Genomic DNA, 14,149 nt, shown 5'->3' on the forward strand with positions numbered 1-14,149 from the left:
CTTTCATGGTGTGGTATTTGGCCTACACCTCCTATGACTTGCCAAAGCAAATTTCGGTCTTCAGTCCCTAGCAGCTGTAGAGCACCCAAATACGCCGTGGGTAGCACAGAGCTACACCGCAAAGTGCTAAAAATTTCTGGGTTCGGACAGGACACCTTTCGAACCTCACCCTGGTGACCTTCAAGGCACGAACCCAGTCTAGCGAGGGAAGCTTAGCTGTGCTACTCAGACATTAAATGAAATATCATAGGTTTGAGCGAAGTGAGAAGAACAGGAGAGGGTTTAAGCGGCTGTCTAGCGGGCATATTTTCTTCTACAGAGGAATCCATGATAAGAAAGAACACCAAGTGAGATTCGTAATCCATAAAGAATTAGCAGGCAACGTAGAAGAATTTTGCAGAATTGACGCAAGACTCGCAGGTGTTGTGATCAGGCTAAACAAGCTTCACAGGTTAAAAATAGTGTAGACGTATGCGCCACCAACCACCGAATATGATGAAGCCATACATTGGTTTTACGAGGCTGTTGAATTACTAAATAAGAAAACCACATAGGTCTAAATTGTGATCGATGACTTTAACACAAATGTCGGTAAGAAGCAATTCGGAGGAAGGTCAGTAGGAAACTTTATAATAGACAGTCACCAAACCGGGGAGATACACTGGTGCGATTTGCGGAGAGACATAATCCACACCTAATGAACACATTCTTCTACAAATAAACGAACAGGATATGCACATAAAAAATCCCGATGGTACAGCAAAAAAGGAAACTGACTTCATTTTACCTTACAACGCTGGTATTGTGCAAGACGTGTTGGTGATATTGTGACGAGGATGCTGGGCTCTGTACTGAGCCGACGGGTATGCGTCAGTGTTATGGGGCTGATGAGTGCTGAGCTGCTGGAACAGGCAGCCGATGACGACCGGACTAGATTCGCTTGGTGCGTTGATCTGAACGCTCTGCTCTGGCTTCATCCTCTGGCTTCCTCCTTCCACCTTTGTGAATACAATACCTTCCCCGTAACCTTTTGTTGGAGTGAGCGGAATCGTCCCCAACCTGGCCTCTGCATCGCATAGTCTCGGCCTTGGGCAAAATCGTCGAGGGACCGTCGGCCATGCCGCGCAGCCCCAGCCCACTGCGACGTGCATTCGACCACGTCCCCCGCCCTTTGTCCCCAGCCTGTGTGCAGCCACTGAAGACCAGCCGATACAAGCCGAAAACAGATCAAAGAAGACACCGTTTTCCCAGCCCTTCCTTTCGTCCGACGTGGTTCGAATTCCGCAGACGGTTCGTGTCTGCCTTGAAGACATCGTTTCTGTGTGGCCAGGCATCAACAGCGACGTCATCTTCATCTGTGGTGGCAGCCATATCTTCACTGTACCTTGTCATCGCATCGCTCATCCTCATCGCAATCCTCGTGTTGCCTCGGCCACGACCGGGTCGGTCGTCCTCGAACCAGGGTTGATGTTATGCGGCTAAGGTGGGCAATGCCTCACAGCTCCTTGAACCAACGACGATGACGACGACAACGATGAAGTGCCTGGCGCGCACCGTGCGCGAGCTCTGTCATGGCCGTATTGTACTATCGGCGTCAAATGAAACGGGAACACGGAATTATGTACCAGAACGTGCGTGTAAAATTGAAAAATGCTGTTCATAGAGTTCAGATAATGGCTTGCAATTGGCATGTTTGGAAATAAACATTTCCAAACTTTGTTTTCATAACTAATCCACGCGGCCTTTCGGCTTGCATGGAAAGAAATAGCGCTATTTGCGTGTCCAGGTTCATATTTTTGTGTTCGCGTTTTATGTGACGCCGATAGTACATAATGTGAATAAATAGATTCACCCCATCGCATTGTTCGTCTGAACTTTGTCCGGCTACCACGTAACATTTTGGTGGTGGTGCGGGGTATCGATCCCGGTACCCCTACTTCTGTTCCTTAGCCGACGTTCGTTTACCGCCCCTAGCCATTACACTTGTGTCCTTGCAACTGTACCCCCTTGTACCCGAGTGCGATTACCTCGCTTGGCCTCTTGTTGACGTACTCTTCGCCCGCAATGTGAAGACGCCACACGCTGTCATAACGATTGTGGATGGTCGCGTCCGACTGCCGTTCACAAATTTCGGCTATACACCTCACGTTATCCCAAAAGGAATATAGCTAGCTACGCTATGGACAATTTCACAGTGTCAGGTGAGTGCATTAGCCGATGTCACCAGCCTAGACGGTCCGTGCGAGGCCAAGCCCACTGCACCTCTGCCGCTAGATCTCGAACCCATGATAGCTGCAGATCTGCCAACTGTACACGCAGGAAACCCCGTGATTTATTCACATTGTTGAGACATTTTCTACGTTGACGATCGCCCCCTGGGGCAGGGCACTGCTATTCAGCATCGTATCAACTCAAGGGATGCCAATCCCGTACCCAGACGGCCTTGCCGGGTGTCTATGGAGAACGCCAAGATATACAAGTGGAAGTGGACCAGATGCTTTTCAATGACATTAGTGAGCCTTCACTGGTCCATGGGCATCCCCGGTTATCTTGGTCAAGAAGGGTGGTACATGGCAGTTTTGCGTAAACTATCGTCAACTCAGCAAAGTTGCTACTAAAGACGTGTACCCTCTTCCTCGCATTGACGACGCGTTGTATTGCCTCCACGGCGCCAAGTATTTCTTTTCCATAGATCTCCGTATTAGATACTGGCAGATTGCGGTTGATGAGCTCGATAACAAAAAAACAACATTCATAACGCCGGATGGTCTTTACCAATTTAAAGTAATGCCGTTCAGCCTATGTAACGCGCCAGCCACGTTCGAGCGGATGATGGACTCCCTGTACCAAGGCTTCTCTCTGCTGGCTTGATGATGTTATCGTTTTCTCGCCCACATTTGAAAGCCATCTGGAACGACTTTCGGCGATCCTTGGCGTTTTCCGGCGAGCAGGAATGCAGCTGAATTCCAGGAAGTGCCGCTTCGGGCGTTACGAGATCACAGTACTCGGCTATCTAGTTGACGCCACTGGAGTCCGCCTCGACCCTGAAAAGCTTCAAGCTGTCAGAGAGTGTCCTCAACCTCGCTCCTCCAAAGACGTCCGAAGCTTCGTAGGCTTGTGTTCATACTTTGACTGCTTCATTAGAAATTTTTCGACTATCGCCCGGCCACTCACTCATCTCCGCAAGACCGCTACCTTCTCGTGGGGCCCAGAAAAAACGGAAGCCTTCCAAACGCTCACACAAATAATCGCTGCTTCTCCCATTCTTGGACATTTCGACCCGGTGGCACCCACTGAAGTCCGTACAGATGAGACTGGACACGGCATTGGAGCTGTTTTAGCGCAACGACAAGCAAACGGCGACCGAGCCATTGCTTATGCCAGCCGTCTTCCCTCGTCATCAGAGCAGAACTACGCTATCACGTAGCGCGAATGTCTTGCTCTTGTAAGGGCCCTAGGAAAACTCCGTCCCTACTTCTACGTGAGGCCGTTCACACTTGTCACCGATCACCACGCCTTTTGCTGGCTCTCCTCTTTAAAGGATCCCACGGGACGCTCAGGGTGCTGGGCTTTTACCCTACAAGAATTCTGCTTTAGTGTATCCTACAAATCTTGTCGTCAACATCAAGATGCGGACTGCTTGTCTCGCCATCAAGTCGATCCACCTGGTTCCCCTGCCCATGACGCCGACGCCTGCGTCCTGGCTATTTCTGATTTGACTCTTATTGAGGATGAACAGCGTTATGACAACACCTTATGGGCAATCACGGATAACCTACGCTCATCGGCACACGATCCTTCGCTGCAAGGATACCTAGTCTAAGATGGTGTGCTTAACTGCCGCAACTTTCGCTCTGACGGCCCTGCTTTACTCCTGGTCGTTTGGGAACACCTTCGACGGTCTGTGCTCCATCAACTGCACTATGCACCTACTGCAGGTCATCTAGGTTTGACATGCACCTAAGGCCGTGTCAGGCGGCGCTTCTTCTTGCCTGGCCTATATAGGTCGGTTCTCCGCTACGTCAGTGCTCGTGACGCCTGCCAACGACGAAAAAGGTTAACAACAGCAGCGGCTGGTCTATTACAGGCCCTCGACGTGCCGAGCGAACAGTTCCACCGAGTAGAGATGGACCTTCTTGGTCCCTGCCCTTTTCAACCTCCGGGAACAAGTGAATTGCCGTGGCCGCAGACTATGCTACCCGTTTTGGTACTACCATGGCGCTACCTACAAATTGTGCGGCTTATGTCATTGACTTCCTCCTTCACGACGTCATTTTACACCATGGCGCGGCCCGTTAACTTCTCACCGACCGAGGACGATACTTTTTTCCAAAGTGGTGGCTGATCGGCTTCGTTTGAGTTACACGAGACACAAGCGCACTACTTCTTACCATCCGAAGACCAGCGGACTTACAGAACGATTTAACCGCACGCTTACGGACATGCTGTCTATGTTTGTCTCCGCGGATCACAAAGATTGGGACCTGACGTTGACCTACGTGACTTTTGCGTACATCTCCTCGGGCCACGATACGGCTGTTTCTTCTCCCTTTTATATCCTCTATGGACGTGAGCCCACTTTGTCGCATGACACCTTGATTCCCTCATCGACCACTTCACCGACCGAATATGGCTTTGTAGACATTTCTCGTGCAACTATAGCCCGTGAGGTCGTCCGCGCCCGCCTTTCGGCCTCGCAGGTGTCGCAAAAAACGCCTTAAGACCTTAAGCGCCGCAACGTCTATTATACTTCTGGAACGCTCGTGTTGTGGTGGTCTCCGTCTCGCCGTGTGGGCCTCTGTGAAAAGCTTCTCTCGCCTTATCATGGCCCTTACAATGTGCTTCGCCAGGTCACCGATGTGACTTACTAGATAAGTCATGCTTCAACGTCCACGTCGTCTTCCACGCCGAAGACGGATATCATGCATGTACCGCGACTGAGGCCCTACAACTCTCCCAGCTTGGACGCTACACCATGGGCAGCACAGAGTGGATGCTTCCTGGGCTGGTGGATATGTGACGAGGATGCTCGGCTCTGTACTAAGCCGACGGGTATGCGTCGGTTTCTGTGGGACTGATGACTGCTGAGCTGCTAGAAGAGGAAGCCGACGACAAATGGACTCGATTCGCTTGGTGCGTGGATCTGGACGCTCTGCTCTGCCTTCATCCTCTGGCTTCCTCCTTCCACCTTTTTGAATACAGTAACTTCCCCGTAACAATATGTACGAATCAGTGCAGCGATCACAGGATGGGTAACAGCAATGTAATCCTAAATCTTAACATAAAAAGAAGGAAACTCTGGAAAAGTAAGAAACCCAAAACAGAGTCAGCAAGAGACCGGATGAAGGAGTTTAAAATAACTCTCCAAGAAGAATTAACGCTTCCTTATGAGAAACAAAAATAGCGTTTCAAGGCTGAATAACAACCTAACAACAAAATTCACAGAATTTTTAGCAGCTGTGGGAGAAGCAGCATGTAGGAAAAGAATGGCAAAACTTACTAACAAAACAACAGAACTAATTGCCAGCCTTAAGAACATAAAACTTTGAAGTCCTGTTGATCAAAGTAGGTTGGCAGTAATGTCTAAATTGATTATTGAACTTAAAACAAACGGCACTTGGGCTGGCAACATGGCAGTGATTGAGAAATACCTGCAAAAATGTGGATGTTTGAAAGCAACAAAGGGGAAGCTGGCCATCGGAAAAGACAACGTACGAACTCCAAGACGAACAGGGCAACAATATGTACATCATGGACGAAATAATAAAGGTGGATAAAAAATTCTGCACAACTCTGCATTCCAGTGACTTTAAATCAGGGGAAAACACTCAGAGTACAAACTTAACTTGCTATGACCCACAAGTTACTAAGAAAGAATTAGGATACGCTCTGAAGGGCATACAAAAGACTAAACGCTGCAGGCCACAACGGCATAATCGTGGACCTTTTGAACAAGGGAGGAGATATTGTACTGGAAAAGCTTGCTGCATGATTTCCGGAATGCTGATGACTCAGAAAGTGCCCATAGCTTCGAAAAACGCTGCAAATATTCTGATTAATAAAAAGGGAGATACCAACGGCCTTAACAATAGCTGTACTGGGGTTCTTGCACCCAGCCGCGGTTCCCCAGGAAGACACTGAGCCCCCTCAATCACACCTTTACTGGGAGTCCCGCTCCGCCAAGGTCCACTGCTCAGCCGATCCGGATGCGCACACCTCGCCCAGCCGAGTCCGCCATGTTCTAACCTAGCTCGTCTCGCCCCACACCTTCCTCAGCCGGCAGATGTCCATCCCGTGAGATTGTCCCCCGCCACTATTGCGGGATTGCCACACAATTAAAGACCTATCCGCCTAGTCTCAGGTATATCCGCCTAGCTTTGCAAACAGTTAATTACAAGCGGTTTACTGCAGTTCTAGTTAAGCGCATTGGAGACAGCCAGGATTCCGAACAACGCAATGAGTTGGCTGGGTTTAGGATAAGGTAGTCAACCTTGAGTCACATCTATGTTGTAATGAAGTTAAAAAATTTGCTAAATACACTAAACCTATTTATACGGCATTTATCGACTATGAGAACGCGTTTGACTCAGTACAAATTGCAGCCGTGCTAAAAGCGTTAAAAGACCAGCGAATAGACGAGACCTACATACGACTTCTAGAAGACATGTATAAAGGATGTACGGGCCGAAAGACACTTCACAACTAAAGCGATAAATTTCGCAATACAAAAGGGAGTAAGACAGGTTGGCACTATCCTACAAAAATGGTTCACATCATGTCTGCAGACGGTAATAAGAAAGCTTGACAGGAAAAACACAGGGTTAAAAATAAACGGAGAATACTTTAAGTTATTTAGGATTTGAAGACGACAATGCATTCCGGAGTGAGACTGCAGAACTCCTGCGAAAACTTTTTGATGAACTACAAGGAAACTCATGACTGTGGAAATAACCAAATATGAATAAATCTAAAGTAATAAGAAATAAGCATGCCGTAAGCGCCCTCTTAAGCTTAGGAGACGAAGCGCTTGAAGAAGTACACTAATATAACTATTTGGGGTGGGTGGTTAGTGCTAACCCCTTCCAGAAAAGAGAAATCTTGCGAATAATAGGTATGGGCTGGGGAGCACTCGGCAAGCACTCCAAAATTACCAACAGCAGGCTGCTCTCTCGCTTGAAAGACAAATGTACAACCGGTGCATACCGCCTGCAAAGACATACGGAACAGAAACTTGGCACCTTACAAAAGAAATAAAAAACAAACTTAGTCTCAACAGGCCATGGAACGAATAATGATAGAAGTTACACTTCGGGGAAAGGAAAGGAGCTTCCTGGATCAGGGAACACGCTCGAGTAGACGACATCATATTTCCAGTAAAGAAAAAAATGTACTTGGGCTGACAGTGTTGTGATACGAACCGACAACGCGTGTTCAACAAGGGTAACAGAGTGGTTACAAAAAGGTCGGTATAATATAAAAGGAAGGCCAATCACACTATGGAGGATGGAATACGAAAGTTCGGTGGCAAGCAGTGGACTCAAGCTCCGCAGGACAGAAGCTGTAGGAAGTCAATAGGAGAGGCATTCTCCCTGCAGTGGGCCTAAGCAGGCTTTTGGTGATGAAGTTGAAATAGCCTAAGAAAGACTGTCATCTTAAAACTTATTGGCTGAATGGTTGTGCACTGCCGTGTTTGCTATTCTCGCACTTTATTAACGAGTTAGTTTCTTTCTTACGTTTTACTTGGAGTCGAGCTCTCAACACTTCATTGCTGTTGCAATGCTATATTGTCCCGTTGCCATAAACGACGAGGGTTTCTTGACAAGCAAACAGCATTGAAGCAACCTTGTGCGGCCTATTACAGCTAAAATACACGTCGAAAAAACACTGAGCTGTGACGTGGACGTATGAATGTCGGCCAGTAAAATTCATCAGCGTCGCCTTTCAACGCATTCATTTATAGTGCTCTCGTGCTGAAAGCATCCATTTAGATCGAGGACAATTTCGATTAAGTAAGAACAGTCTAGCGCCGTAATGGCAGAGGAACACCCCCTTTGTATCTAAACAAGCAAACGAAAGGGGAACTTTCACGGGTTTTGCATGTCCTACGTCTTCTCAAGTTGCATTCTTGAGCATGTAAGAAGGCTACCTCCGCAAACTATGTGCGAACTTTCAATAGACTCGGGCCGTTCATCGCCATTATTGTGCCTGTTTTTGTTGAGATATATTACGTTTTCGCGTAATAATCTGAATCCACTACTATCGCATTTTGGCAGCAGATTCGTGCTCCTATTTAACCTAGTATCGTGTGTTTTGAGTTGCAGTGTTAGTAACTGTTGTACCGAGAAGTGTATATAATTAGCCGGTATAGTCTGACCACTCTGAAGCAAGGTTACGGATAGCAGGCTGAATGGCTTTGATGCTGACATCTCACAAAGCAATGTTTCGTGTCCACCCGAAACCCTTACTAGCATTATCGATGGTTAGATTCTTACATGTTGCTCTGGCAAAAACGGCGTTGCCCATGTGTAATGTGCCTGCCGCGGTATGTTTAATTAAGGGAAACAAGAACTCTGCCTCTATTGTTACATCAACGAGTAAAGAATCGCAAGGTTTTACGATACGTAGCATGAAGATTTACTTTGCTTATACGCCTAGTTTTCGCTTTGGTGTCTGAAGACTTATAATAATGTCTGTCAAACAAGCTATAACAGGCGTGTTAGTTTATATAAAAGGTTTCTTCGTAGCATTGTACGGCTACAGTTTCACAAATTAACGGATTGATCTTTATATTGGAGGGTTACGTCTGTAGAGAAACTCTTGTATAAATAAAAACGCACATGACAAGAAGCCGTCGCTATTTGTGAAAGGTTTGGCCGCATCATCCGCTTTACAGCCGTTTTCAAGCTACGAACAAATAATGGATTGGTAAGGCACCCTTCTCGTTCTTAAACCGCATTCATCGTTAGACAGCTATACGCCTGTTGTGTCCTTTACGGCTCGGACCTTTCGGGAGCTGTGGGCTGTTGGTTCTTAAGTTGCAGCGAGAGAGTTCCACTATCATCGGCGTGCGGTATTCTGATCGGCAGTGCATCTGATTCGGCGTCGTATTCAATCATCTACTGCGTTTTATAGAAGGCGCTTTAGCACGCGTTCGAGATCCTGTCATAATGAAGGAAGCAACATTGGCAAAACCTTGTCCAGTTAATGGATTTTGTGTCATGGTAATAGAGTCAATATAGTCCCTTTATTACTGGTTTTTTTTGTTTCTTTACTATGACTGGGAGGCCTGTCGCCGCGCTTTTGTTAGCATAACCTATTCTTTTTGCGGGCAAACGTTTCTTTTTTTCATCGTACTATCACGCACACTACGTTTTGAATCCCTCCTGGTAGGGACTTTGTCATTTAATTAAAATAGGTCTTATACCTTCCATTGACGACGTTACCGTAGTCTCCTTTCCTACGATCGAGAGTGTTGACTGATGGTGGTTGTTTCATAATTTTATTTCATAATCAGCGTAGTGAGTTTTCTGATGTTAGGCTCAGCAAATGTCCTTAACTAGAGTTTCAAAGTGCCCTATCGTGACGGAGGTATTCTGCCCACTTTTCTTTGCCTACAACCAATATTGAATATTGATCCCGAATATCTGCGCTCTATGCGTTTTCCGAACACCTACGGTTTCTATACTACACGCATTGAGCGAATTTTTATTGTCGGTATTCTCTGTATGCTGTTCGCCACTTCTGGACAATCGCCTACCCACGCCAGCGGAGGATTTTAGCGTATGCGGCCATTATGCTGCCCCTATAAAAGGAAACACCCAAAACTGTTGATATCTAGTGGGCGCAAGGTTTGCTTGTTCAAAGTTACTCAGAAAAGTACTCTTGCTCGTCTGCAAGCAGCTAGAGATGAGGCAGTACGACAGTGAAGCATTCAAGCGGGAAGCAGCTCCTGATGCACAATTTCGTGAGCCCAATAAATAAATCAAAGAAAATATCGCTGCACGATTTTAAGAAGTTTATAAAAACATCATCTGTATGATACCGCTTTTTAGTTATGACGCATTCCTTCTGTGAAAATGTTTACGAGTTAACAACCTTTTTCGAATATTTGAATTTTCTTCGTGTGTTATGGGAAACTTCCTCTGTCAGGGAAGTAACACCAACTTATGATGTAATGACAAGATGCTGAACCGGAATGGAAGTATTTCGCAAAAAGTTTCCGTTGAAAGATTGAATTTGTATAACCCCAAATTTTAACCTTTTCAAAAGGTCGCATAATATTATTTCTTCTAATAAATAAAAATGTTAAACCGTGAGACAAACGCCCGGACAGCCTCTTCCGTAAGGCATGAATTAGAGCTCAAAAAGGATACTCTTCGTTTTTGTTTAAGGGCCATCACAAACGCACCCATCAAAAATAATGCTTGTGCAAAGATACCGCCGGAATCATCTAGCAGTACACAGCTGAAAACATATAAAGACGTTACTCACATGACTAAAACCACGGTTACAAGGATCAGAAAGGCAGTTGGTCCCTTCATGGCTTTGTACTAAACTATGAAGTAAAGTAGAAATGGCAGCCACCTACTTGAATTTGCAGTTTCAGACGCTCCAGCTAATATATATATATATATATATATATAGGTCTCACAATACAAGAAGAGGGGTGGATGGCTCTAAAACGAAATTACGTCATAACCACATGACTAGCAGTAACCTACTGGGTAGTTATGTTTCTTTTCGGCAACAACAAAAAGGCGTATTTTGAACAGTCGAAGTAAGTTATTTGACACATCATAGTTTTGTTGCTCTAGCTTTAGGTAGTTCCATCATTGCTCTTCTTCGGAAGAGATGAAAACTATTGTTAGCTGCGAGTTCTTTCGTAAAACCGGCCGCACAACCATACCAAATGTAAAACCAACAATGAGGGACAACGGCCCAGCGGTTTCCAGCAAAACAATGCTCCGTGAGTTTCTACTTTCCTGTAATAAATAAAAAAAGTTTGCTTTGACCAAACGTGCAGGTGTATCAATTTGATAACTCCTGAACACCGCGCCTGCCTTAATATTCAGAGGGGCAGCGACCTGGCGAAACACGTACACCGATGCTATTGCAGCGCCGATCTGAATAGCGCATTTATAGTGGGGCATCGTGCGGCGAAGCAGAAGCGAGATTATGTCGAAACCTAACGAGAGAAAACACACAGAAAAAATGCGTTATTCTACGATCTGTGGTAATCACGCATAAAGAAATAGCTTTTCGTAACGCAGCGCAACAGCAGCTGAAACATGCGTTCGTTTGGTTCAGACTTTGCCTTACCTTTTTGCCTGTGAGAGGGTCCCAAAATTATGCGCTTCCTCTAGGGAAAAAAATGTATATAGTTATCGCAGCTTCGATTCAATAAAGCAGTTAAGTCCATAGCCCGTTGGTGCGTGTCTTATTCCCTTTTTGCGGACAACGTTTACCACTGGTGTTAACTTCAAAACCAGTAGGTAAAAAATTTCATGGAATTGTTTTCAGATTTTTCACCACTAGAGTAGGGACGTTTTAAAAAAAATGCCGCTCCACATAGGTACTCTGAACGTACGTGGGCTATGTTTCAGGCGGAAACAATGCCAATCGTCGGGCCTCATAATTGGGAAGAAACCCGACGTTCTTTGCACACAAGAAACCAAAATAAAGGCATAGGAGAAGCCTGAAAGCATGGTAAATACATTCGTAACCAGTTTTTGCCGGCGCGTACATCGCCCTGTACGAACATCTCAACGGTGTTGTGTATTTCTGAGACCAGATATTGACGTATTAGTTAAAATAATCGTTCTATTGATTCTGGTAGATTACTTATAAGTGACTTTCTAATTGCGGAAGTGAATTTTTGGTGCTCCGTATTTACGCTCCAAAGAAAATACAAGAATGAGATTTTTTTAGTACATTAAAATCCATCTGAATTGGGAAAACGTGTAACTCCTTTGGGATACTGTAAAAGCATTTGTGGGCGAGAATAAAAAAATGGTTGGTGTTTGACAGAAAGCTAGGTTCCATCCGATCAAATATTTTTTTAACAACTTCCAGCGGTGTAGCTGAACAATGTGGTTCGCCTCCGTAGCGTTGACTACATTGCCACACAAAGTTTTCTCCGTATATTGGAAAGTACAGCCATCAGCGGGTGGTGCGCGTGCAACTTTGGTGTGTTCTTTTTCTGCGTTTCGTGCGTTCTTTTCTCGCGCGTACTGGGTGGTCGAGAATACAAAACAAGGGCAATGACCGAATAAAGCACATAAAAAGAAGTGAATTTGGTGCGGAGTTTATTACTGGGCTACAACAAGGCTCGCGTAAGTTGCGTAATCGACTCCATGTAATCGTGGTGGAGAGGTTCAAGATCAGTAGTCATCAGAAGGTCTTCAGCCATCGTTCTTTTTTTTATAATATGTAAGGTTAATGTGTAGCGGGGGAAGGTATGGTGATGCCAAGTTCCAGAATGTGCTCGAACTCTTCACGGCAAATGTTCAATCTGTCGGGTGCGAGAATTCGTGGGCAAAAGAAGACGGGTAGTCAAGCAGTTTTTATCTGAAGCTGGAGGTCATGTGTCACAGGCTGATTCTACTCGCTTGCTGACCTGATGGTGGGGAGCCTCATAAAGGGACCAAGCAGACAAACTACACGCATGTTTTTTTTTTCGAAAGATTTCGTCTTTTATAGTTTCCGCAGTGCTTGCCTGCAGGTAATGATGCCATATTCAAGAAGAAAAAATAATCAATATAGCTTAAAATTTTCATTCTCCTGCCAAATTGTGCGTTTTCCTGACTTCACCCATGAAGTCAAAGTGCGCGTATTCAAATAAATTTCAACTGCGTAATCTGGCTCTGCAACCTTGTTTGCCATCAGTCCTTCCAAATGGCGCTAGCATACCCATCCACGGACCATCGCCGTCGTTGCTTTGTTTTTCGCCGTATTTGGACATGGCTTGTTTTTGCTGCTGTCAAAAGGAATTGTTTCGAAATACATGGGATATCCTCGAAAAACAAGCCAACTGAGACAACGTGCCTTACGCAAATCGGACAGTGTCACGTAAGACGACTCCAAAGCAGCGCACTGCGGTGCAGCTAAACGAGCATAGTATAACAGCACTGCGCATCGCTACTTCTATATTTACACGTATTTTCTTAAATTTAATTATTTTATTACTTACTGCACCATTCTTACTGCTTTAAAGTGAATATGCATTACATTTAGGTAGATATAGCAGGTTCGGCACGCCTATAAGCCATGCCTAATTAGCGTTTGTTTGTGCCAGCCTCAGCCAAACGCACAGGTGGGCACATAGTACAAAAAGAGCTAGTGGGTGGCATAACCCTTTCCTTTTTCCTAATTATACAGCTTATTTTAGCGCAGTGTGCGCTAAAAGTGGTGTAAGTATGTTTGTAATGAGGCAATATTTCCAATGAACCAAACTTGTGTTTTGTCTGGCCGCTTGATACAGGACGGCAAACGGTTTTTAGTAACTGCAGCACGGGAGAACGCTACATCAAAATCTGTTGTAGCTACAAAGCCTTCAACTGAGAGGAGGGTTGCAGCGACGAGAAGTCGCGGTCTCTTGTCAACGACTCGGAGGCCGTGTTCGGTGACAACGTCAGGACCAAGGATGACGGAGTGAGTGTTGGCGATCGCAAAAATACACCATAAAGTTCTGCAAAGGCCCACGAGGGGTAAATTCGGGGATCGTTGCCAAAACACAGGAATGCCCGTACCGTTCACTGCCTGAACGTAAAATACGGCACTGGAGCGCAACAAAAAAACACAGGCGGTGAATACAGAGTAGGACAGGTGCAATCTTCGAACTACTTTACTGCGTCATGGATGCGCCTATATTTCTGTAGAAATAAAGATGAAGAGAAAGGAGGGTAGTGCACATGCCCAAATATCTACAGTAATATAGATGTTTACAGCACGTTTTCAAGACGGACCATTGCGCTACTGTGCAGTGCAATAGGAGTATCACTTAAAGAACCACTCTCTTTCTTCCTGATATAATACCCTTGAGCTAACTCCCTCGTATCTTGCTCCACGCTTTTGTTTAGTATTTTTATCTCACTAAACCGTGGCCCACAACCGCAGACATGACAGTGGGTAGGCAAACGGGCGCCCTTAT

At 45.6% G+C, this 14,149-nt stretch overlaps 1 long non-coding RNA gene across 1 annotated transcript in view; it reads right to left on the reverse strand.

The window, feature by feature from the left end:
- The window catches only part of LOC144164954 (uncharacterized), a 52,123-nt gene extending 41,524 nt beyond the window's left edge, over window positions 1–10,599 (reverse strand). The window contains exon 1 of the long non-coding RNA XR_013321267.1: window positions 10,492–10,599. This is a non-coding gene — a long non-coding RNA (uncharacterized LOC144164954). The remainder of the gene's footprint in view (window positions 1–10,491) is intronic.
- Window positions 10,600–14,149: the final 3,550 nt, after the last annotated feature.

This window comes from Haemaphysalis longicornis, unplaced genomic scaffold, assembly GCF_048455015.1.
Source record: "Haemaphysalis longicornis isolate Haplotype H1 unplaced genomic scaffold, Haemaphysalis longicornis Haplotype H1 scaffold_14, whole genome shotgun sequence".
Classification (NCBI taxonomy): domain Eukaryota; kingdom Metazoa; phylum Arthropoda; class Arachnida; order Ixodida; family Ixodidae; genus Haemaphysalis; species Haemaphysalis longicornis.